The 25,393-nt window shown below is 37.3% G+C and overlaps 3 protein-coding genes and 2 long non-coding RNA genes across 10 annotated transcripts in view; 2 read left to right on the top strand and 3 right to left on the bottom strand.

The window, feature by feature from the left end:
* The window catches only part of LOC124861391 (NACHT, LRR and PYD domains-containing protein 3-like), a 923,911-nt gene that overhangs the window by 388,329 nt on the left and 510,189 nt on the right, over positions 1-25,393 (bottom strand). The gene's annotated exons all lie outside the window — the stretch shown is intronic.
* LOC124861426 (gastrula zinc finger protein XlCGF57.1-like) overlaps positions 1-25,393 on the top strand; it is a 1,067,819-nt gene that overhangs the window by 924,048 nt on the left and 118,378 nt on the right. The gene's annotated exons all lie outside the window — the stretch shown is intronic.
* LOC124861475 overlaps positions 1-25,393 on the bottom strand; it is a 337,361-nt gene that overhangs the window by 217,009 nt on the left and 94,959 nt on the right. The window lies entirely within an intron of this gene.
* On the bottom strand, positions 808-23,741 carry LOC124861520. Of its 2 annotated transcripts, none has more exons than XR_007036641.1 (3): positions 23,682-23,741; positions 2,112-2,304; positions 808-837 (listed from the first exon to the last, which is right to left on the bottom strand). It is a non-coding gene; the product is annotated as an uncharacterized LOC124861520 (long non-coding RNA). The 2 variants fall into 2 exon arrangements; XR_007036640.1 differs by lacking the exon at positions 23,682-23,741 and adding an exon at positions 2,378-2,654.
* LOC124861530 lies at positions 4,406-5,290 on the top strand. The gene is made up of 3 exons (XR_007036652.1): positions 4,406-4,593; positions 4,932-5,018; positions 5,174-5,290. It is a non-coding gene; the product is annotated as an uncharacterized LOC124861530 (long non-coding RNA).

Below are 25,393 nucleotides of genomic sequence, written 5' to 3'. Positions count from 1 at the left end.
TCTCTGAAAGAGCCGATTCAGTGGTAAGTTTTAAACCCAGACTGGAACACTTCCATAATCATATATTTATCCAGTAAGGCTTCAGCTGGTTGTAAACTGTTGTTCCAAAATTTTGGACAGAAAAGGTAACTTGGAGATCGGCCTAAAGATTAACAAAGCAAAATGATTGAGGCCAGATTTCACAATAATATGTTTAAAATTGTTCTGCTCCACGCTGGAGGTCAAACTACTGATAATAACTTTAAGGATAAAGAGGCCAAAAGAAGAAGAAAACTCCTTAAGACGACGTGGAGGAAGAACATCACAGGGGGAGCCAGATGGTTTTATACTGATAACCAGTGTCTCTAGAGAGGAAAGGAAATAAGGCTCCCAGTGATCAAAGACAGCGAGGCAGGTGACCAAGATGGACGGGTCATAGGAGGGAAGAGAAATACAGTCCCTAATGTCAACCTTGTCCAATAAATTAAGAAACTAATAACAGAGTTTTCTGGAAGCTTCTAGAGGAACAGGTTCAGGTGCATTAAGAGCAGAGTTAAAGGAGACATCTGCAAAATCCACTTTTTTACCCTTTAAATGCATTTTGTTGTGAACTTTGAGTCTGTAGGAGAGCAGAATAGTTTAATTTAGTCTCTCCAGGTTCTGCGTAGATATTTTTATAATCTGTTTGCCTGTTTTATAACCTGGTATCAGTCTCCTCCTTCACAGTGAGCTGCTCTCCTTCCTGACTGGTCCAGAGTTCCTCCTGTTCCTCCTTTATCTGGAGGAGCTCTGGCTCCTGCTGATCCACATCAGGACTCTGTTCTTCAGGAGCCTCTTCTTTAACATCTGCTGGCAGCACTGAAACACATTACATGCATTATGAACAACTTTAATGTTTCTAAGCTGGTAAAGATTTACATTAGAGAAAAACATCTGATCAGCAGTTTAGAGAAAACTGAACCTCAAGAACTGACAGTTTAGGTCATGTGCAGAATCTCATATTTAACCCCTGAATTAAATCACTATTATATAAAACATAATTGCCTGAGTTTTGCTGTGAAGCAGAAGGTTTGTGAAGTAGAGATTGTTCATATGAATATAGCACAGACACCAGAAATAAACACATTTCGTCATTTAGTGCAGTGATAAGAAAAAGGAGACATAATTTATCATAAACCAACAACTAGTTGTTCCTTAAACAATCCTTCAATGTGTGAAATATGCATCAGGCGGCATTAGTGGACAGTTTCTGAGGGAAATCCATCAGAACCCATGAGATCTATTCTATTCTATGATTAGTTGTAGCTTTAATTATTAAGTATCACTTTTATATCAGTGAGCGTTATTATTCAATGATGGGAACACGTGTTACTCCATGCTTGTGGCTTTATGTTCAGAATATTTGACGTGCAAACGATAGTTTAATATGCACTGAAGGAGCTCTCTCTACATCAACAACAAGAAGATTACAGAACAGTTTCTGGTTATTTTATTGAACTTCATATTCAGTGAGATGTTTTGTCCTAAACTAGAGGTCTGTCACCTTTACAATAAAAAGAGCAATTTTTGCCCTCAGTCCAGCTACATAAAACTAATTTAAAGACACAAACGTTACATGACCTTTTAAAAAAGAGAACTTATAATTTCTGATAAAATCTATTATGTTAAAATTTGTTTTTATTTTTAAAGAACCTATTTTATTTTTAGGTTCTAAAATAATGAGAAAAAAGAGGATGGACACATTTTCCTCTATTGGATGTTGATATTTGTGGAAAATGATGTAAAAACACCACATAGTTTCTAACCTGATGACAAGAAAAATAAATGTTAGGAAAAGTTTGTGGAAATCTAAATAACTGCTAAAACCTGCATTTATTATTTTATTTTTATTTTTAAAAACAAACACACATCAGATCCATTGACTTATATCGGCTCACTTCACCGCAGTTAGATGATCCTCTGTCGTTTCAAACTCTAATATTTCTGAGCTGGGCTCCAGAAGCTCCTGCTGATGTTTCACTATCCTAACAACGAGTTCTAATTCAGAGGAATAATCCACCAGCAGACTGAAAACGGCTCCTAAACTTTAACTACCATCCACACAGTTGGCATGAAGAAGGAAACATCCAAACCTAATCTGGGCTGGAAAACATCATCCATCATCTGGTGTCTCTTCCTCTGCTGCGTCCTGCCGCTGTTTGAGCTCCTGCTTCCCTCCAGTTTCTTTGACCAGATGTTCCTCAAGCTGCTGGACTTCTTTCCAGAGTTCATCAACTGCTGCTGCTGCAGCTCTCTTACAGCTTTATCAACACTCCCGCTTCTGGGCTGCTGACGAACAGGGAACAAAGGATAAATGCTGCGGAACCTCGGAAGTCGGAACTGGGACGTCGGAACTTACGTCATTTCCGGGTTGTAGCGTTCCAGTTTCCTGCTTGTTTTCGTTCGTATTGATAACAACTGTAACAGCAGCCTTACAACAATAACACTGATCTACGCGCTATTTCGTGCATATAAACAGCGTTGAAACATCTCGTCTTATAAACACTGAAAGTAGTTCGTCTACAACTGACTCATAATTCAGACTTTCGCGGAGGTTCCAGATTAAATTTCCTAATCGGAGCTCGGATATTCCGACTTCCTATTTGATGAGAATTTGTGCCTCTCTGTGTTTTTTTCTCTTTCATCTTATAATTTTATGTGTGCAATAAACTTTTACAATCTGGTATTTCTTTTGTATATACAGGTCCTTCTCAAAATATTAGCATATTGTGATAAAGTTCATTATTTTCCATAATGTCATGATGAAAATTTAACATTCATATATTTTAGATTCATTGCACACTAACTGAAATATTTCAGGTCTTTTATTGTCTTAATATGGATGATTTTGGCATACAGCTCATGAAAACCCTAAATTCCTATCTCACAAAATTAGCATATCATTAAAAGGGTCTCTAAACGAGCATGAGCTTCAGACTGGTTCCATACAAGAGGTCACTGACCTCAGCATTATTCACATAAAAATAAATTCACCATATTGTGACTTTTTAAGCTGTGCATTATCAGCCACAATACAATGAAACAGACAAGTAAAGTTTATAACTCTGGTTATTAAAATAGTTTGTAAAACTGCAGGATTTAAACCTCACAGCTGTTATCTGTGATTGTGATCATTTAATATTAGAAGGCAAAATGCAGCTAATGTGCAGGACTATTGTTTAATGGTGGAACAAGGAGGGTTTTTGTAACACCTATCGATCATGTGATGCTTGTAACTTCAGGGCTTTTATCTCTGATTTTGCTAAACAAACAGATCCAATACCCACAAACCATTAAATGCAGTTGAATATTATAATCTCCTTGGACTCCTAGCAGCTAATACTCTGGAAAAATAATTCAACCTTTGGAGTGTTAGAGGGTGTTTTCAACACTGCTCGACCACGTGAGGCAAGGCCTTTACCTTAGACTGTGCAGAATAAAGAGACCCAACACTTGTAGTCAGGAGACGTAGCCTAGTTGTTGAAGGAGGAGCCTAAATGTAACTTTTCATCCTACATGCAAAGAGCCACGTCACAATACTCACATGATTATGTTATGTTACAGTAAGCTAAAAAAGTCTTACGAACACAAGCTGTCACAAGATTATGGTTGATCAATGTAAGCAACATTTTATTCTGTCTAAATTTATAGGTCTTTCCCTGGTATTTTTTTCAAGAAGTTCTGCAAGGGGAAGAAAACGCTTTTTCTCTCCATCCAGAGTGGTTTCCACCAGTTTCAAAAGTATAACAGCACATTTTTTTATTTTTGCTTAATGAAAACACTGATAAAACACCAAAATCAGACACAGAGTTGAGACTCATTCTAGCTGGAATGGAGAGACGTACTTTAACTTTCCCTGAGTCTGCTGATCACTTACAGGTAGAGGAAGGTCCTCCCTTTGACTGCTTTTATTCACACTCATTTTTTAAACACTTATTTTTATAAAAAATTTATTTTGTTCTTTTCCATGAACAGATTTCAGAACATCTGACCAGTCACTACCCAAAACTTCAAAATCTAACAGGGGGATGGCTGCTTTATAAACATTAAGTATTAAAAACTGTAAAATTGTTATTTACAGAATTTATTTGTGCTCTTCTATTATATTGCTTGTTTATTTCTTTTTGTAGGAGGTTCTGGACGGAGAAAACTTTCACTTATACCTCCAGAGACTGAGGATTACCATGGAAACCTTTTGAAAACTGTGACCGTAGGAGGAAAAAACATGATCTACATATTTCCACTTCAGGAGAAAACTGATATGTCTCCTCTTCCTCTGGATGCTCTAGAACTTCAAAGCATGCCTAAAGCATCATGGGAAGTTTGCAGTGTTACCTTGCAGTTGTAAGTCTTGGCTGTCCGTGTAAAATCATGTGTTGACCTCAGATCTTCAGGAGACGACTTTGAAATCTCTAAGATTGTTTAATATCGTCATGCTCTTTATTTTATTTTTCTACTTTTTCTTACAAAAATATATTTTTAAAGTATTCTCATCATGAAAGCAGTGCTAATGAAGGTACTCCAGTGGCGTCAACATCAAGTACAAATGATGCCAGTTTCCCTGGAACACATCTGGTAATGCAGGACTATGTGTTAACTTTGGAAACATTTCTTTTTGTATGACCTGTACCTCTTTTAATATAGTGGGCAGGAAACATACTGTATGTTCAAAAATAATAAGTACTTTTTTGTCCTTTTTAATTCATAACCCATACTAAATATTACAGCAGTTTATTGTCATACCAGTTGTTGTTTTAAACTTTAATTTAATATTAAACTCGGTCACCAACAACTTACACAATACAGCATCTCACCTAAAAAAACTTATTTAAATAAATCTGTCCATAAAGCTGCTGAACTGAACAACTTTCATTTTACAAACTAAGAAACAACTTCTCCATTTCATTTTTTAGTTTTTAATTTGAGGCAGCTTGTCCAGTATGTGAAGAGGAATATCTGCTGGATATTTTACAGATCCATGCCAGCTGTTGTGGAGACAGGTGAGGAGCTCCTAAAAATAGGAACCATTTTTATAAATATCTCAACGCCAACAGTGAAGTTTCTCCACTATTTTAAATATACAATAACAAACCTTCTAATCCAAATGAACAGAGTACTCCTCCTAATGCTGTCGTAACCCGTTTTTATTTTTCAGTCTTGAGGAGACCTCACCCAGACCAGAACAGGTTTCCAAATCACTTGGAGGTTCACTGAAAAAGTCACTGACACATGTTAATATATCATTTATAGCTGACACATTTCACACATAGGTGCTAATGTTAATTATTTTTTATTTTTTATATATTTTATATATGTAATTTTCTGTATCTCAATCACACACAATATAATTTATCCAGATGCATTTAAACTAAGTATATTCTATTTATATGAAATATAGCGACACACAGACTGTGGATAGTAAATATTTTTTCTGTTAGCATAGAAAGTTCTTCATTCAGATTGTTTTTCTAAACTGAATTTCCTTATTTTTTTCCTCTACTGATTGAAGTCTTGATGATGTAATGAAAGAAATCACCAGTGCAGTATCAACAGATGGCAAAAGCTTTGATATCACAGTCTGTCGCCAACATGTTGGAAAGAGGCGTTGCTCAATGGCAACGTCAGAAGGAATCATACCGACCAACCCACTGAAAGTCATGTTCATAGGTGAAGCTGGGATGGACACAGCTGCCCTCCGTCAGGAACTTTTGACAGGAATGTCATTATCATCCAAACCCTTCATTACTGAAATATAAGTAAAGTTTTACATTTCCTTTTTACTGGTCAACTTTTCACAGCATTGACAATGTTTTGGTGAACATCTTTACCTAAAGTTGTAGTCGGCTAATTCTTTTTACTTTAGGGACAATTTTTGACAATTTAGACAACATTTTAGATTGTAACAATGCATTTTTGGAAGACAAACAGATATATAAAATTTGTCAGTAAGTCTAAATTAATCATGAATTAATTTCTCTGTAGTTCTGCAATATGTATTCTATTATAAATGTTTTTACTGAAAACATTCTGTGTATTTTTAGAAATGCTTGCAGGGACTGAGAGGTCTTCTTCTTGAAGGGATTTCATGGCTGCGCACCAAAGTATTTCCTGTCTGATTTGGACAGAGGTCATTTCAGGTATTTGCCAAAATGTCATCTGTTGTTTATTATGATTTCAGTTAAACTTGACAATCATGCAACAGATTTACTGTATTTATTTTTTTTTTCCTGTTTTTATCATTCCAACAACTGATTTCAATTTAGTTTTATTTTTTCCAGGACTGTTGGAGAAATAATGGCTGTCAGTTTGGCTCCAGGAGGACCAGGTCCAAACTTTATGATGCCTTGGTGCTACAAAGTCTTGTGCTCTGGATCCCTTGAATTTGAAAGCTGGGACATAAATGATGTGGCAGATAGAAAACTGTACTGATCTTTTATCAAAGGTGAGAACATTTGGATAACTGCTAGAAAGCATAAAATACCTCAAAGCCCAACATTTTAAAAAGCAAATGTTTTAATACATAATACAACCTAAACTGCTGTTGTAGATAGATCAGCAGGGTAATTATCATCTGCAAATATTCCCATCAGACGGATTGATCAGCTTGAATAAAAAGGAATAAATGATGCGGTATGTATGTGAATTATTTGTGCCTTAAGTTCTGTTCAGACAGTATGTTGCCTTAAGTCCTTTGTAGCCTACTGTTGCAAATTCACATCAAATCACCTCTGATGTTAATGCATAATCTCAACACACACAGGATAATAATGGACGTACTTTACATACATCTGGTTAAAATTTAGCAGCAAAACTGGCAAATAATACGCCATGTTCAAAAAAAGAGAAAATATCATAATGGAACGACATCATCAGTGTGTGCAATAATAATACTACTATTTTAAATGCAGTATTTGTTGATTTAAGTTGTATTCATGTCACAGAGATAATACTGTTAAATATAGTAAAGATCACAGATGATGTAGGAAACAACACAATGACAGATGAGGAAGAGGTTGGAGAGGAAGATGTAGATTTATCACATCATTGCAATAATCAAGAAAACTATTGTCTTGGCATGATTTCCTAACACTGTGCTGCTCCAGTAAATTAACTATTTAATAAAACCAATAAAGTATAATAATTGTTGGAATTAATTCAGTTATAACTTAAATAACTGGAGAGTAAAAACAATCTAGGTTTCAGATTTATTTAAAGGAAATACATTTATTTCATTATAATATAAAGTACAGATTAAATATGTTTTCTGTCTTTTTATTCATGTTATTCATGTTCTTTCTTTTATCAGTTTGTTCTGGTGAATACAGATTACACAGAGACTCATATAGGAGTATAGGGAGTCAAGGACAATTTATGTGTTATTCATCATCTTCCCTTGACTCAAAAGAATGTAACATTAGATCCAAAAAGACATTAATAAACATCACATAACCGCACTAACTATAATCTTATTGTTGTGGGTTACATAACAACTTTGTACAGGTTAGTGGATTTAGACAAAAAGACGACCTTAATATTCCAGAACTAATATGGCTTCAAATGCCCCTAGCACTACACAACATGTCCCTATAATATTTGTTTTATAGTAATGTTACCCTGCTCATTTGTTTTTGCCTCTTTTCATCAACAGATCATTAGTCCTACATGCAAATCTGAGGGTGTTCCCAATGTAGCAGCACATAAGGGACGGGCTGAGGCTCTATGGCTGCTCAGATATAACGGCCAGATACCCAGATACTTGTCAGCCATGTTGGTACCAGTTAGTACACTTTGGGTTCTGTCTTAAAAGGCATCATTTTAAAATTGGTGATTGTGTGTTGATCTGTGTCCCTGAAATACAAAACAAGACATTATAGCAGCTTCTATAGTTGATAGTTATTTAGTACCATAGTATCATAACATACTAAGAAATACTAATGTGTTTTTTTATATTCCCTTAGATTCCCTTGAATGTTATTGAAATGATCTGCTCCAATTTCTTTTAAGTCCTGCCTAACAGACCCTGTCACTGACAGATAAAATCATTTTACAGTAAAAAGATGTATTTTAAAGAATCATAGGGTCCACATTTAAAAATGTGAACATATCAAAACACAACTCAGCTATTGGTGGCATACCTGCAAAAGACATGTTAAATATTTAAGACTCATCCATGAATGTTATAATGATGAATAATTCATTTTTAGATAAAAGTACAAAAACACATGGACTTGTGGCTCATCATTTTGTTTCTGTTCTCCAACTCATGGTAAACAAATTCAAGAGCAGCCAGTAACTGTTCAACGTCTGTTCAATACTCTGTGACATTACTTATGACAAATGATGTTTTCTTGTAGCGACAGTATGGACAATAATAATCAAATTGGCTCTATGAAACACAATCAAACACATACTTATACATGTGACTAAATATAAGGGATTGCTTTAACTCCTCCTCTTGATGGACAGATGCAGACGTCATCATCTCTGTCTGCCCAGCAGAACTCAGTGAAAGTGGTTCTAACAAGGAACAATCTGAGGTCAACCTAATGGATCATCTGCAGGATCTTCTCCAGGAACTAGAGGAAGGTAACTGCTTTTAATCTATGCATTTTGATTAAAATAAATGATTGATCAAAACTAAATGTACAATTATTACTGTTTCATCAAGTAGTCAAATAGTGGTAAGATGGTTTACTTTTTCTGTCAACGATGCGCCGACATTATTACACTTTTTAATGCTTCCTTCTCAGCATAACAGAACCACAATCTTAATATTTTAACAATGTTTTCAACATGAATGAAATATGAATATATGATGATAACTTTATACTTGAGTTCCTTGTTACTTATATATTTTTAGATGAACCCTCATCAAGGGCAGAGTACAGCATAGCACTATCTCCTAGAACCTTTTGGAAGTGGATACCAGGGCAGGCCCACATTCCTGTTCTGCGAGAGGAGAGGAAGACTTTCAAAGTAAATGTCAAGTTCATTCATCAGTGCGTCACATTTTGGTCAACACAAGATTTGCTGTCCATCTGTAGCAGCTTGTAGTAATACTATAACCTTCCCTGTTCAACACATGAGATCATCTGAAGAATCCAAACGTGTCCGAACAGAACCATCCCACATGGGCCCAGAATTCCCACCAGTGTAAAAAGATCAAAATAACAACTGTTTCTTGACTTCTTGATATCAGGAAATGTTGCAGTATGTCCAGGGTTTAAACAAAGTCCTAAAATGTTCTCCAGAGTCTTACATTAAAGAGTTTCATTGGAGCTTTTAAAATGTCTTCAGTGTCGCCATATTTTCTATACTAGTGCAGACTTTCATTGGTTCTCTGATAGTTTTTGCAGTAAATCGTTTGATGGAGTATAGTTGAGTGTTAAAACTTGTGTTTTGGATATTTTATATAAAAATTCCCAATTTACTGAATCAAAAGCTTTTTCTGGATCAACACTTACGAGTATGGTACTTTGTTTTTTCTGTTGTACTTGTTCTACTATATGCAGGACTCTTCTAATATCATCATGTGTTTGACGTCCTCTCATTAATCCTGTGTGGTCTTCCTTTATCAATTCTGTTACAAAAGTATTTAATCTCTTAGAAATAATTGTTGTATATATTGTTGTAAAACGGGAGTTTTACTCTCTTTCCTCCCTGTGCACCACCGGATCTGTTTCTCTCCAGTTCTGAGACCCAACCAGTAAAACCAGTAAAGTATTTACCTTGTGAAATAATGAGAAATGGTTAAGTATAAAATCAAGATTTAATGTAAAAATGATCAGTGTACAGAATATACAATTGAACAGATACAGAGTGACATTCACCTTCGGTGCCGGGCCCCCCTCAGCCCATCTTAGGGATGAACCGAGAGGAGCCAAGAATGGAGCGTGAGTCCTGCTTTTATCTATGCCTGTTCTTAAACCTCCTAAAGGTCATCCTCTTGTATCAGTTTATCCTTGACTATGTGTTGCATCTTATGTGATATCAGCAGTTACGTTGTGTAAGCTGTAGAAGTGAGCGATGCGGCAGATAAGCAACAAGGGCAGATATATTTAATTAGGGCAGCAAAGAGATGATTAGAAAAGGCCACAGAATCATACATCCATAACATCTCTTACAGCTTTATCAACACTCCAGCTTCTGGGCTGCTGACGAACAGGGAACAAAGGATGAAGAACCCGGAGGAGATCCACGTGTTTGGGATCCACGTGTATTTCCAGCGGAACCGGAAACAAATTTATTGTTATTATATATTACTTTTGCACGTGTGTTTATACAGTTGTTTACAAACACGATGTTTAAAATGAATATTTCAAAATACGGATGAAATGTGTTGAGACAAGGTAATAATTAAAATGTCGAGCAATGAGCCAGGAGGCCCCAAAGAATGAAAATCATTTGAACATTAGAACAAACTTCCAAGGAAACACAAATATTTCTAGTTCTACCTGCCTTCTTGTTCCAACAGGTTTGGATATCATTTATATTTAAGTCAGAATCCTTGTAGACTGCAATAAAGGGAGATTTTAGTCTAGAAAAGTTGCATTTGTGCAAAATAATAATGGATTAGTGATTATTTCTCAAAATGTCTGATCATATTTAGGGAGATAAAATGTTCAAATATCAGAAAAACAAACATTACCCACCTTCTCCGTTGGTGGATGGAGCGAGACATGATGTCCCAGATGTCCTCAATCGGATTCAGGTCTGGGGCACGGGCGGGCCAGTCCATAGCTTCAGTGTCTTCATCTTGCAGAAACTGCTGACACACTCCAGCCACATGAAGTCTAGGTCTGAGGATCTCATCTCGGTACCTAATGGCAGTCAGGCTACCTCTGGCGAGCACATGGAGGATCATGCTACCCTCCAAAGAAATGCCACCCCACACCATTACTGACCCACTGCCAAACCGGTCATGCTGAAGGATGTTGCAGGCAGCAGATCGCTCTCCACGGTGTCTCCAGACTCTGTCACGTCTGTCACATGTGCTCAGTGTGAACCTGCTTTCATTTGTGAAGAGCACAGGGCGCCAGTGGCGAATTTGCCAATCCTGGTGTTCTCTGGCAAATGCCTAGCGTCCTGCACGGTGTTGGGCTGTGAGCACAACCCACATTTGTTGATGTCGGGCCCTCATACCATCCTCATGGAGTCGGTTTCTAACCGTTTGTGCAGACACATGCACATTTGTGGTCTGCTGGAGGTCATTTTGCAGGGCTCTGGCAGTGCTCCTCCTGTTCCTCCTTGCACAAAGGCGGAGGTAGCGTTCCTGCTGCTGGGTTGTTGCCCTCCTACGGCCTCCTCCACGTCTTCTGGTAGCGCCTCCAGGCTCTGGACACTACGCTGACAGACACAGCAAACCTTCTTGCCGCAGCTTGCATTGATGTGCCATCCTGGATGAGCTGCACTACCTGAGCCACTTGTGTGGGTTGTAGAGTCCGTCTCATGCTACCATGAGTGTGAAAGCACCACCAACATTCAAAAGTGACCAAAACATCAGCCAGAAAGCATAGGTACTGAGAAGTGGTCTGTGGTCCCCACCTCCAGAACTACTTCTTTATTGAGTGTGTCTTGCTAATCACCAAAGATTTCCCCCTGTTGTCTATTCCATTTGCACAACATCATGTGAAATTGATCGTCAATCAGTGTTGCTTCCTAAGTGGACAGTTTGATTTCACAGAAGTTTGATTTACTTGGAGTTATATTGTGTTGCTTAAGTGTTCACTTAATTTTTTTGAGCAGTGTTTAAATTTATATATATATATATATATATATATAAAGAAGCAAAAGCACAAGCAGAAGTCGGTTTCAGAACTTAAAGGAAAGTGCTGATTAATGAGAAAGTAAAAGGGATAATGTTGTACCATGGATACTGTTACACAAAGAGGTCAGGGTGGACTGAGAAAATGGTCATTCCTAAAGAAATCAAACTGATGCTGCAGAACTATGAAGATCAGAACAGGCAGAGGTCAGGTTCTTTGTAGACTGGAAGCTGCTGATAATAAAGCAAGTAAAACTGACTCTGCAGCACCATGGACAGTGGCACAAGAGGATGTCATGTTCAAAGTGGACGGGAAAACTGCTCCTCAATAAGAAAATCAACCTAATGCTGCAGCAGCATCAACAGTGGTATGAGCTGCGGTCAGATGCTGGTTAGTTTACTGATTAATAATAAAGGGATGGTCGGAGGAGGACAAGGTGAGGGTCAATGCAAGACAAGTCAAGTTTATTTGTATGGCAAATCTGAGCAACAAGACAATTCAAAGTGCTTTACATGATGAAAAAAGTACACTCTTCACCAACATAGAAGACAACACAACGATGGGGTCTGTAGGTGTGTGTTGATGGACCTTGGAGGCATGGAGAAACACCTGGTAGACAAACAACCATACAGACTCAAACACACTCATACCTAAACACCGTTTTAGAGTGTTGCATATTAAGTTCAGTTTATTTATACAGCACCAATTCACAACTAGTCTTATCTCAAAGAACTTTCCACACAAACCTGTCAAATTCATTTCCAATTAGACAAGAAATCAGAATAAACTAGATTCATATGAAGATAATTCAATCATGAAGAGATCAGTTTCAATAATGATCCAACCTGATCCTCACTGGAATACAAGACAGTCTGTTGGCCAACAGTTATCTATGTAAGGGAGCCTAGCCAACCGCATCAAGACCTTGACTTTGTTATTTATTAACTGATCAAATATGTTTTTCTAATCAATATGTTTGAAAAAAAAAAAAAAAAACTACTCACTTTTTTAGTCAGATACTGGTTAAGTATCAATGGTTCTCTACCAGGCCAGTGTTCACCCAGTCACTTCATTGTCCAGAGTCAGATTGTATATAGAAAAGAAGGTGGAACTATTGGATATTTTAAAGAGGGAATAATGTTTTGCAGTCATTTCATCATTATTTTAAAAAAAGAACTTTTTCCATTATTCAACACATATGGTAAGAAGGGGGAAAATAACAGGGTGGACATATCTTATTTGCTTCTATATTATCTGCTTAAAGTGAATCATTAAAAAAAAGAGCTGAAGATCTACTTAATAGAATCAATATGGAATTAAACAGACATTTGGAAGTCTAAACGCCACTTTACTGTGATATTAATTGTTGCGTAGGTGCCAAGAAGAAGCCCAACAGATTTATTTTCACAAGTGGAGCAGGCACAAGACATGCTGCACCGCCCCATCCACCCAACCGCAGCCCAGAAAAGTCAAAGTTCTTTAAAACATTCATTCATATACAATTTATTGATCTTCAGCTTAATTCAATTCAACCTTGCTTTTATAGCTCCTTTTAAAACCAAGACATAAACACAAAGATACTGCAGTAAGACTAATTAATGAAGGAGTCACGAAACATTAAAACAATTTATTTTAAAGTAAGACTAATTTGCTAAGAAAATATAAAACAACCATAATTAAAGTAAATAATAGGACAAAAAGTTAAAACCTGAAAAATAAGGTACATTGATTTTTTTTTTTCAGCTCCTAACCAACAGTCTTTACTTATTATTAATGAAAAGGTACGACTTCAGGGCAGAGCTTTGTCATTAATGAAGCAGGTAGGGTAAAGAGAGCTCTATAAACTATAACCAATAATCGTGCCACATCTGCCATTTGTGACTTTTATAGACTTAATACAAACTCCATGTAGAGGTGCAACTTTAACAGTTTTAAAGAAGTTTGTCAAAGTGGAGTTCAGTGTTTTGTTGCTTCTGAGGCAAAAGAAGGGAAAAGACAGCTTCAAGTTGGATTAAAACCCTCGTTTTGAACAATAAACTTTCACTTTAAAACTGTATTATAATCTTTACTGAGGAAAGCTTGGGATATTCACAGATAATCATAAAACAAGTCTGAAAAACATCCAACACAGAGCAGCAACATAAATTAAATGGAGTAAACGGGTCAAATATTACATTGAACAAAGGATTTGCTTCATGTTTCATCACAGATTGCTGTAAACAGACACTGATGATATGAAATTTATTACAGCTAAAGCTAACAGAATGTTTTGATGTAACTGCATGGTTAACAAATGTTGTTGTGCAATAATATGCTGATGCTATTTTATATTTAATTAAATAACCAGCCTTTCAAGTATTGTCCTGTGAATACCAGCTGAATATGGTGGTGATATTAGAACAATAGATGAAAGAGTGATTCGAGCACTCGCATTACTGAACAGCAAACTCTGCATACATATGGAATCAATTCACCGCACCTTAACTTCAAAATGTAAGAATTAAACAAAAAACAACAACTCTAAGTTAAAATATGTCAATTAAAAAATACTAGACTACAACTATTCAACTAAAACTACCAAACAAAATAAAGGAATACAGAAACTAATGAAACTATATACAAATAAAAGATAAAAGGGGACCAATAAAATTGATGCAATGATGTCATAGTTCAGTGTTGATATTTAGGTTTAAGAACCAGGATTTATTTTGAGGAATCTGGAAATGAGGTCAAATTAGTTTTAAAAGTAATTAAGGGCAACAACTGGTATATGTTCAAACAACCAGTCACAACACAAAACAGAAGGTAAGTAATACATTATTTTAATAAAATAATTTTCAAAAGAATAATTTCCCAAATTAGAAATCTATAACCTTTTGGGACAATTGATTTTCAATGGTATGTAATTATTCTTCAGAGTTATTATCGCATAAAACGGAAGTGAGAAACTTTATTTGAAGACGCCAGGGGCGAACCGCTATTGGACGGATGGAGAGATGTGGTGATTCACATCTAGGTCACCAGCTGCTAAGACAAAGAAAATACCTTATTCAATAATTGTATACGTTATTTTAAATACCATACAATACAAATATTAATGTGTATACAAGCATTGATGGTGCGTTATCCAATGATTACGGAGCGAATGAGACAAGCTCTGTTGTAAACAAAGCTGTATACCATGTTTATAAGCAAGGCTATTAGCCTGTTAGCTGCTAGCAAAGACAACCTTTAGCATGTTTTAAGCAGTACTGGGACACAATTTTAGCAGCTTAGTTCAAAGCGATTAAACAAACCACAGATAAAATGGAGCAAAATCCCATTATTGGACCATCACTGTTTAAAACATCTCATTGAAATAACGTTTGTTTCAACTTTAAAACACAGAACAAATAAAACTGGCCTTAAGGTTTAGAGGCCTGTTCAGATTAGCTTCACCAGGTAGCCTCATACCACTACAAACAAAAGCTAAACATAATGAAATTAACAATATTTAGGTTGTTATATCCTAAACTAATTTTCTTTAACAAGACACTGCCTCTTAAGTGGACTGTTCTTATGAACAGAAGTCAAGGACATTCTAAGGGCGTTAAGTTGCCCTGTCAGCCCATGAGTCTCACCTTAGATGGCAGTCCAGAACCATGCCCAGGTACTTCTAGCATTGGTCTCAATTTGATCTCCATCGATGATGGTTGGAGAGAATGATTGAAGCTTCCTGAAGTCAATAGCAACTTGGATTTTTTGCACCAATTAGTGAAAAGGTCTGAACTAGTCCATGCTCCTCTCCTTTGTCGTCTAAAAGGACCATGTCGTCAGCATATTTAATTAAATGTCTATTACGGAAAGTACTTTTGCAGGAGTTTGTGTACAAGGTGAATAACAATGAAGATAAAACACATCCCTGAGGAGAGCTTGTGCTGGTAATTGTTTTGTCAGAGAGTGTTGAACCTGCTGGACTCTACCTGCTAAAAAGTCTGTAATCCATAAAACCAACCTATGTGCAATGAAACACTCTCATTGAAATCTGTTAAAACCCTAGGTTGAATGGTGGCCCTGGCAAACATAACTAGCAATGGGTTTGTATTTTCTGTAAATTCTATCATCCTGGTTTAGATTTGACTTGAAGGTAAAGTTTTTACCACATTCATCACAACCAAAAGGTTTCTTTCCAGTTTGGATTCTTGCGTTTGTTCTATTGTGACTTGAAACCAAAACAGTCCACACAAAGATCTTAACCAAAGGGTTTATTTCCAGTGTGAATTCTCATGTGTGTGTTTAATAGTGACTTGGTAATAAATCTTTTCCCACATGCATCACAACTAAAAGGTTTCTCTCCTGTGTGAATTCTCATGTGTCTGTTTAAATGTGACTTGTAGGCAAATCTTTTTCCACATGCATCACAACTAACAGGTTTGTCTCCTGTGTGAATTCTCATGTGTCTGTTTAAATTTGACTTGGAGACAAATCTTCCTCCACAAGCATCACAACTAAAAGGTTTATCTCCTGTGTGAATTCTCATGTGTGTGTTTAAATGTGACTTGGAGACAAATCTTCCTCCACAGGCATCACAACTAAAAGGTTTGTCTCCTGTGTGAATTCTCATGTGTGTGTTTAAATATGACTTGCAGGCAAATCTTCTTCCACATGCATCACAACTAACAGGTTTGTCTCCTGTGTGGATTCTCATGTGGTTGTTTAAATCTGACTTGGAGACAAATCTTCTTCCACATGCATCACAACTAAAAGGTTTGTCTCCTGTGTGAATTCTCATGTGTGTGTTTAAATATGACTTGGAGACAAATCTTTTTCCACAAGTATCACAACGAAAAGGTTTGTCTCCTGTGTGAATTCTCATGTGTCTGTTTAAATGTGACTTGGAGACAAATCTTCTTCCACAAGCATCACAACTAACAGGTTTGTCTCCTGTGTGAATTCTCATGTGTGTGTTTAAATATAACTTGCAGGCAAATCTTTTTCCACAAGTATCACAACTAAAAGGTTTGTCTCCTGTGTGAATTCTCATGTGTGTGTTTAAATATGACTTGGAGGAAAATCTTTTTCCACATGTATCACAACTAAAAGGTTTGTCTCCTGTGTGAATTCTTATGTGTGTGTTTAAATATGACTTCTGGGAAAATCTTTTTCCACATTTACCACAACTAAAAGGTTTGTCTCCTGTGTGGACTTTTGTGTGCCTTTTGAGATCTCGTTTCAAGTTAAAACTTTTACCACACTCACCACAGTTAAAATCTTTACTACCCGTCTGAAACTTTGTCAGTGAATCTATGTTTTTCTTTTCTCTGAAACACGTCTCATTACCAGAACAATCTGAAGACGTTAATCTTGGATGACATGTCATGTGACTCTGAAGAGAGCGTCTGTTAGCAAATTTTCCTCCACACTCAGAGCAGCTCAAAGATTTGTTGACAGTGTTTCTGTCTGACCCTGGAGTCCTGCTCTCCTTCCAATCCTCCTCACTGTCTTCAGATTCAGGGTCTAATAAGAGTTTAAGCTCAGATTCATGATGCTTCACATCTTCATCCTCACTATCTTCAGTTTCAGAATAGTTGGAAGAGCCTCCCTGAGTATTTAGAACTGGGATCCTGCTGGATACTGATGTTCCACAGTCCTCTACTTTAATTTCTACTTTTATCTGGTCATTTGAGATACTTCTTGGAAGATCTCTGTCTTCTGTTTGGTGTTGATGAAGCTGAGAGAACAGAGGTTTCTCTTCATCCTCTTCACTCTTCATATGAACAACAGTTACTGGAAACATGGTATCATCAGTCTCCTTCTTCACATTCAGTTGTTCTCCATCCTGGCTGGCCCAGATTCTTTCATTTTCCTCCTTTATGTGAAGGAGCTCCAGCTCCTGCTGGTCCATATCGGGACTCTGTTCTTCAGGAGCCTCTTCTTTACCATCTGCAGACATCATTGAAACACTTTATATGCATTATGAACAACTTTACCTTGACAATGTTACAAAGATGATAAAGATTAAAACTAGAGAAAAGAATCTGATAAATATTATCAGTGAACAGTACAGTAGGTAAAATCAGAGAGGCCACAATGGTGTGATAACCTGGACTGTAAATATATTGGTTTCACGGTGTCATGGTTTAACACTAGAACTCCCAGGGCCGTCAATTTGACGGTTTTGAAAGTTTGACATGACATAACTCTGGTTTATTAAACTCTTATCTTCCTGGCATCCTGACTTTTTCTAAACCTGTGTCTTGTGTATTCCTATGTCTCTATTTAAAGATCTAAGTATTTCTACCTCTAACTACTACAGCCGCTATTTTGACGGCCCTATTATTTACATTGATATTTTTTTTCCCCGCGGCTGAGTATACACACGAGCGTTGCCTAGCAACCGCCACTCTAGAACGCAGTCTGAGAAGGAGATTGTTGGCATCCTACAAATAGCTTCTAGAAGGATGTTTTCTGCTCAAGAGGCATTGGAGATGCTTCAAAAATTTGATGATTGTGATTCTGGGGTCGAGAGGGATTCTGACGGCTCTTGGTCAGCATTCAGTTCCAGTGACAGCGGGTCAGAGAGTGAGCCTCCCCCGGCTAAAAAAACACGAGTCGTCCCGTTAGCAGGAGGTTGTGGCGCATTATTTCAAGGAAGTAAAAGACTAGCCTATGTAACCAATTAATCATTTTAGGCTATAGTTTACAGATTAGTAAACTAATAATATATAAACTATAGCAACAGTGCCACAATCAGCGCAGGTTCAGAGACAGGGAGAGGAGCCAGGTGATCAGTGCCCAGCTATAAACCCAGCAATCCAGCTGGCAGGAGAAAAACTACAGATCAAGACACTGATGATGGACAAAGAAATAAACAATAAGTTAGGTAATAGATATAGTAGCTCAGGAACAACAATCTATTCTGCGCTTTACTGCGTTTTCATTGCAAGACGAGCGCACACCTGGGAAGGAGGAGGAAATAGGAAAGGATGGCACTGTGTGGACAGTAGTAGGGGAGGAAGAAAGTAGATGGAGGCATCAGAACCAGAATGCGTTGACAGAACGCCAGATCCAAGATGCCCAGACTGCGTTCTTCTGCTTGGTGGATGCCAAAATGCTCATCCACGTTCAGGACTGCAGGGTGGTTGAGGCCCGCAGAGTTTTAGGAGATGATTCCTACTGGGACATGAGTGTGGTTGAGCTGAAGGCATTTTTAGTGCTAGTTTATGTCTGTGGAGTGAAAGGGTTAGGTTAAATAACAATAAAACATAATAGGTTTTGATCAAATACTATTATTAATTCTTGTCAAAACCATCATATTATAGCGTGCAAGAAAACCTTTAGCATTCTGATCAATGTAATGTGATGACATCATCACCGCCTCGCATCCAGAATGCTCGCCGTCAAATTGACGGGCTTGGGAGTTCTAGTGTTAATTACCATATTATAAAACACAAATGTATATAGTGATTTAAATGCTTTAATTTAAAGCTGAAAAAGAATATTTATTACATTGTTGATAAAAATACTGTATGTTTATTATTTTGTACATAATATATAAAGCTTTTTTGTTATTTTTGAGGATTTTCAATTACTTTGGATGCTTTTATTCGAAGCTTCATGCTTTTGATTGGTTAAGATTTTAATCAGATTTTCTTCAATCTCTTTACTCCTGCCTTACATGTTTTCATCATGCTGAGCTGTGCTTTACATTAGATTATAACTGTGTTATCTAACCTCTTATCCAACCAGGTCCCTGAACAACTGACCATTAACAGAGTTTATCTACAGCCACTTCAGTGATATATTTCTTCCTGATTGGGAATAATACTCTCCTCCATTTGAGGATCTCCTTTGGAAACTAGTCAATGACGCTGAAGTTCGTTCTCCGTAGCTCTCTGCCCCGACTCCTGACCTGCTCTTTCTGCTTGTAGTGCCTGAATTTCACTACAAATGGCCGAGGCCGGTTGTTGTCGGGCTTCTTACCTCCGAGCCAGTTAACACGATGGAAAGTGATGTTTTTAAACTCGTCACTTGGGAGTTTTAGGTGACTTTGGAGAAATTCCCAGATAGTGGATTCAGCGTCCTCCTCTGACCGTTACGGGATGCTGGAGAAGACAAGGTTGTCCCACATGCCCCAAGCTTGTATATTCAGGATGGTCTCCCTCATTTCTTTGTTTCAGACAGCTGCATCATTCCATCGGTACGTTTCTTTACCTTATCCCTCAGCGTTTGTTTCTTGGCTGTGAGCGAAGCTTGTTGTTTGTGGCTGAACTCCAGAGATTCCCTCAGAGCTTGAAAATTCCTTGTGGAGAACCTCCACCAGGGTAAGACGAGCATCCAAGCTGGGTAGCTTCTTGCCAATAGAGTCCAGGACATCAGCGTAGCTTTTCTCTGGAGAGATAGTGAAGGTGCTGGCCGAGCATTTTGAACGGGGGTATCTTGATGCTGGTGTGGTCATGGATGCAGATTTTTGTGTTTTGCCCATTACTATGTTGTCAAAACATTGGTCTACCTAGCTCTCCAGGCTGTCTAAGGTTTCCTCTTCCAATTTGTTTTGTTGGGAAATATGAGACAATGGTTAGTATTTTTAAAAGTTTCTATGTTGGGCTTCAATTTATTGGCTTGTTTTACTTGAGTTATTACTTGAGCACAGCTCTCACGAGATCTCAGCCACTCATCATGTCCTCACGTCCATGCTTCTCACTTAATACTTCCAATTATTAAGTGCAAGCAGCCAAACAATCACATTTTCATAGTATATTCTGAATATCTAAACACTGTGGGTGATTTTGGATATGAATGATACATTATATATTAATTATGATTGTTAAATTCTATTTTTTTCTAAATATTCATAATCATATAATCCTAATTTCAAAACATGCCATTCAAACACACACACACACACACACAAGGCCAGTACATCCATACATCGATGTGGAACCTTGGGAATAAGCGCCTATTGCCCAAGGTGACTTCTACCTGTAGTAGGTCTGGAGCTGGAATTAAATATCAGGATAAATACTATCCCCAACACGTGCACCAACTCTGGGCTGCACACACCCGTGTCCTCAGGTGCAACAGAACCAGCCTCTCTCTGACCTTCATAATGTGGGAGGTCAGAGCTATGGGTCTATAGCCATGAAGTCCTTTAGAATGTACTTTCTTTGGCACTGGGACCAGACATGATGTTTTCCATAGCTCTGGAACTCTTTGTTGCTTCAGGCTCATAGGAAAGGGGTACTGCAGCACTCCACTCAGCTGACCCACACAAGCCTTCAGAACCCTTGGACTGATACCGTCAGGACCAGGAGATTTCCTAGGGTGAAGCTTTTAAAGCTCTCTATGCACCTGGTCAACAGAGATATCAAAGCTACATGCAGAAGATAAATGAGGAGGGGGAGTCAGACCCAGGACCTTCAGGCTACCGCTGAGAGGTAGTTGATGTAACAACGAAGCAGAATTAAAGCTGCTACTGGGGTGGGACATTCAAACCTGTTTTAAACCATTAAAGAGCTGAGCCAGTGATGCCCACCCACTGCTCCAGTCTGGAGATGAGAACGTTATGATCCACTGGATCAAAAGCAGCTGGTAAATCTAAAAGCAGTTCCCAGAATCCGTTGCTAAGAATACATCATCAAAAATCCCTAAAAGAGCCGATTCAGTGGTAAGTTTTAAACCCAGACTGGAACACTTCCATAATCATATATTTATCCAGTAAGGCTTCAGCTGGTTGTAAACTGTTGTTCCAACATTTTGGACAATAAAAGGTAACTTGGAGATCGGCCTAAAGCTTAACAAAGCAAAATGATTGAGGCCAGATTTCACAATAGTATGTTTAAAATTGTTCTGCTCCACGCTGGAGGTCAAACTACTGTTAATAACTTTAAGGATAAAGAGGCCAATAGAAGAAGAAAACTCCTTAAGACGACATGGAGGAAGAACATCACAGGGGGAGCCAGATGGTTTTATACTGATAACCAGTGTCTCTAGAGAGGAAAGGAAATAAGGCTCCCAGTGATCAAAGACAGCGAGGCAGGTGACCAAGATGGACGGGTCATAGGAGGGAAGAGAAATACAGGCCCTAATGTCAACCTTGTCCAAGAAATTAAGAAACTAATTACAGAGTTTTCTGGAAGCTTCTAGAGGAACAGGTTCATGCGCATTAAGAAGCAGAGTTAAAGGAGACATCTGCAAAATCCTCTTTTTTAGCCTTTAAATACATTTTGTTGTGAACTTTGAGTCTGTAGGAGAGCAGAATAGTTTCATTTAGTCTCTCCAGGTTCTGCGTAGATATCTTTATATTCTGTTTGCGTCGTATTTTCCCATCAGTTTCAACTCAGGAAACGTCTCATTTCTTCCTCCTTTTTATGAAGCAAATCTGGTTTTGATCATAAAAGACAACCAGATGCACCAGACTGTTAGCTGCCAGACAGGAGACACACAAACAAATCCTTACTCTTGATAGGAGCTGCAGTTAATGGAAACCTGGTATCAGTCTCCTCCTTCACAGTGAGCTGCTCTCCTTCCTGACTGGTCCAGAGTTCCTCCTGTTCCTCCTTTATCTGGAGGGGCTCTGGCTCCTGCTGATCCACATCAGGACTCTGTTCTTCAGGAGCCTCTTCTTTAACATCTGCTGGCAGCACTGAAACACATTACATGCATTATGAACAACTTTAACTTTATGTTTCTAAGCTGGTAAAGATTCACATTAGAGAAAAACATCTGATCAGCAGTTTAGAGAAAACTGAACCTCAAGAACTGACAGTTTAGGTCATGTGCAGAATCTCATATTTAACCCCTGAAATAAATCACTATTATATAAAACATAATTGCCTGAGTTTTGCTGTGAAGCAGATGGTTTGTGAAGTAGAGATTGTTCATATGAATATAGCACAGAGACCAGAAATAAACACATTTAGTCATTTAGTGCAGTGATAAGAAAAGGGAGACATAATTGATCATAAATCAACAACTACTTGTTCCTTAAACAATCCTTCAATGTGTGAAATATGCATCAGGCGGCATTAGTGGACAGTTTCTGAGGGAAATCCATCAGAACCCATGAGATCTATTCTATTCTATGATTAGTTGTAGCTTTAATTATTAAGTATCACTTTTATATCAGTGAGCGTTATTATTCAATGATGGGAACACGTGTTACTCCATGCTTGTGGCTTTATGTTCAGAATATTTGACGTACAAATGATAGTTTAATATGCACTGAAGGAGCTCTCTCTACATCAGCAACAAGAAGATTACAGAACAGTTTCTGGTTATTTTATTGAACTTCATATTCAGTGAGATGTTTTGTCCTAAACTAGAGGTCTGTCACCTTTACAATAAAAAGAGCAATTATTGCCCTCAGTCCAGCTACATAAAACTAATTTAAAGACACAAACGTTACATGACCTTTTGAAAAAGACAACTTATAATTTCTGATAAATATCTACTATGTTAACATTTGTTTTTATTTTTAAAGAACCTATTTTATTTTTAGATTCTAAAATAATGAGAAAAAAGAGGATGGACACATTTTCCTCTATTGGATGTTGATATTTGTGGAAAATGATGTAAAAACATCACATAGTTTCTAACCTGATGACAAGAACAATAAATGTTGGGAAAAGTCTGTGGAAATCTAAATAACTGCTGAAACCTGCATTTATTATTTTATTTTTAAAAACATACACACATCAGATCCATTGACTTATATCGGCTCACTTCACCGCAGTTAGATGATCCTCTGTCGTTTCAAACTCTAATATTTCTGAGCTGGGCTCCAGAAGCTCCTGCTGATGTTTCACTATCCTAACAACGAGTTCTAATTCAGAGGAATAATCCACCAGCAGACTGAAAACGGCTCCTAAACTTTAACTACCATCCACACAGTTGGCATGAAGAAGGAAACATCCAAACCTAATCTGGGCTGGAAAACATCATCCATCATCTGGTGTCTCTTCCTCTGCTGCGTCCTGCCGCTGTTTGAGCTCCTGCTTCCCTCCAGTTTCTTTGACCAGATGTTCCTCAAGCTGCTGGACTTCTTTCCAGAGTTCATCAACTGCTGCTGCTGCAGCTCTCTTACAGCTTTATCAACACTCCCGCTTCTGGGCTGCTGACGAACAGGGAACAAAGGATGAAAAACTCGAAGAGATCCACGTGTTTGGGAAGAGGGGGCGTGGCCAGCGAAACCGGAAATAAATGTATTGTTGTTATTATGTATTACTGTTGCACGGTGTTTTTACAGTTGTTTCCAAACACGATGTTTCAAAGTGAATATTTCAAAATACGGATGAAATTTGTTGAGACAAGGTAACAATTAAAATGTCGAGCAATGAGCCAGGAGGCCCCAAAGAATGAAAAACATTTGAACATTAGAACAAACTTCCAAGGAAACACAAATATTTCTAGTTCTACCTGCTTTCTTGTTTCAACAGGTTTGGATATCATTTACATTTAAGTCAGAATCCTTGTAGACTGCAAGAAAGGGAGATTTTAGTCTAGAAAAGTTGCATTTGTGCAAAATAATAATGGATTAGTGATTAATTCTCACAATTTCTGATCATATTTAGGGATATAAAATGTTCAAATATCAGAAAAACAAACATTATCCACCTTATTCAGGATAAAGCAGAAAATACAGTACTGAGCAACAGTTTTAGGCAGGTGTGAAAAAATGCTGTAAACAAAGAATGCTTTCAAAAATGGAAGTGTTAATCATTTATTTTCATCATCCAACAAAATGAAATGAATGAAAAAAAGATAAATCTAAATCAAATCCATGTGTGGTGTGACCACCCTTGGACTTGTCGTGATTATTAATCTGAGAATATTATTTAATATTTAATATTAATATTTTAATATTTTATTAAATAATATTTGGGTCTGTTAAGGGTTGTCCTGTGAATACCAGCCCAGTAAGGTGATGGTATTAGGACAAAATAGAAAGGTGTGAGACGAGCTCTGACATTATTGAACAGCATAAACTCTGCACACATATGGAATAAATTCACACAATTTCTTAAAATAGAAGAATTTATTAACAAAAATAAGTCAACTCAAAGTCAAACATATTTCAATAAACAAACTCTTTACTTTGCTAAAACAATCCAACTAAACTACCAAGCAGAATTAAAGAATAATGAAGACTAATGGACTATGTACAATATAAACTAGTTGATTAAAGATGATTGAAAATCATGACCAAAAGAGTGATGCAACATTACCATGCAATGTTTACAGGTCCTTCTCAAACTATTAGCATATTGTGATAAAGTTCATTATTTTCTATAATGTCATGATGAAAATTTAACATTCATATATTTTAGATTCATTGCACACTAACTGAAATATTTCAGGTCTTTTATTATCTTAATACGGATGATTTTGGCATACAGCTCATGAAAACCCAAAATTCCTATCTCACAAAATTAGCATATTTCATCCGACCAATAAAAGAAAAGTGTTTTTAATACAAAAAACGTCAACCTTCAAATAATCATGTACAGTTATGCACTCAATACTTGGTCGGGAATCCTTTGGCAGAAATGACTGCTTCAATGCGGCGTGGCATGGAGGCAATCAGCCTGTGGCACTGCTGAGGTCTTATGGAGGCCCGGGATGCTTCGATA

The sequence above is a fragment of the Girardinichthys multiradiatus genome, chromosome 24, assembly GCF_021462225.1.
Source record: "Girardinichthys multiradiatus isolate DD_20200921_A chromosome 24, DD_fGirMul_XY1, whole genome shotgun sequence".
Lineage (NCBI taxonomy): Eukaryota > Metazoa > Chordata > Actinopteri > Cyprinodontiformes > Goodeidae > Girardinichthys > Girardinichthys multiradiatus.
The sequence above is the reverse complement of the archived record's forward strand: the minus strand, read 5'-3'. Positions and strand labels throughout refer to the sequence as shown.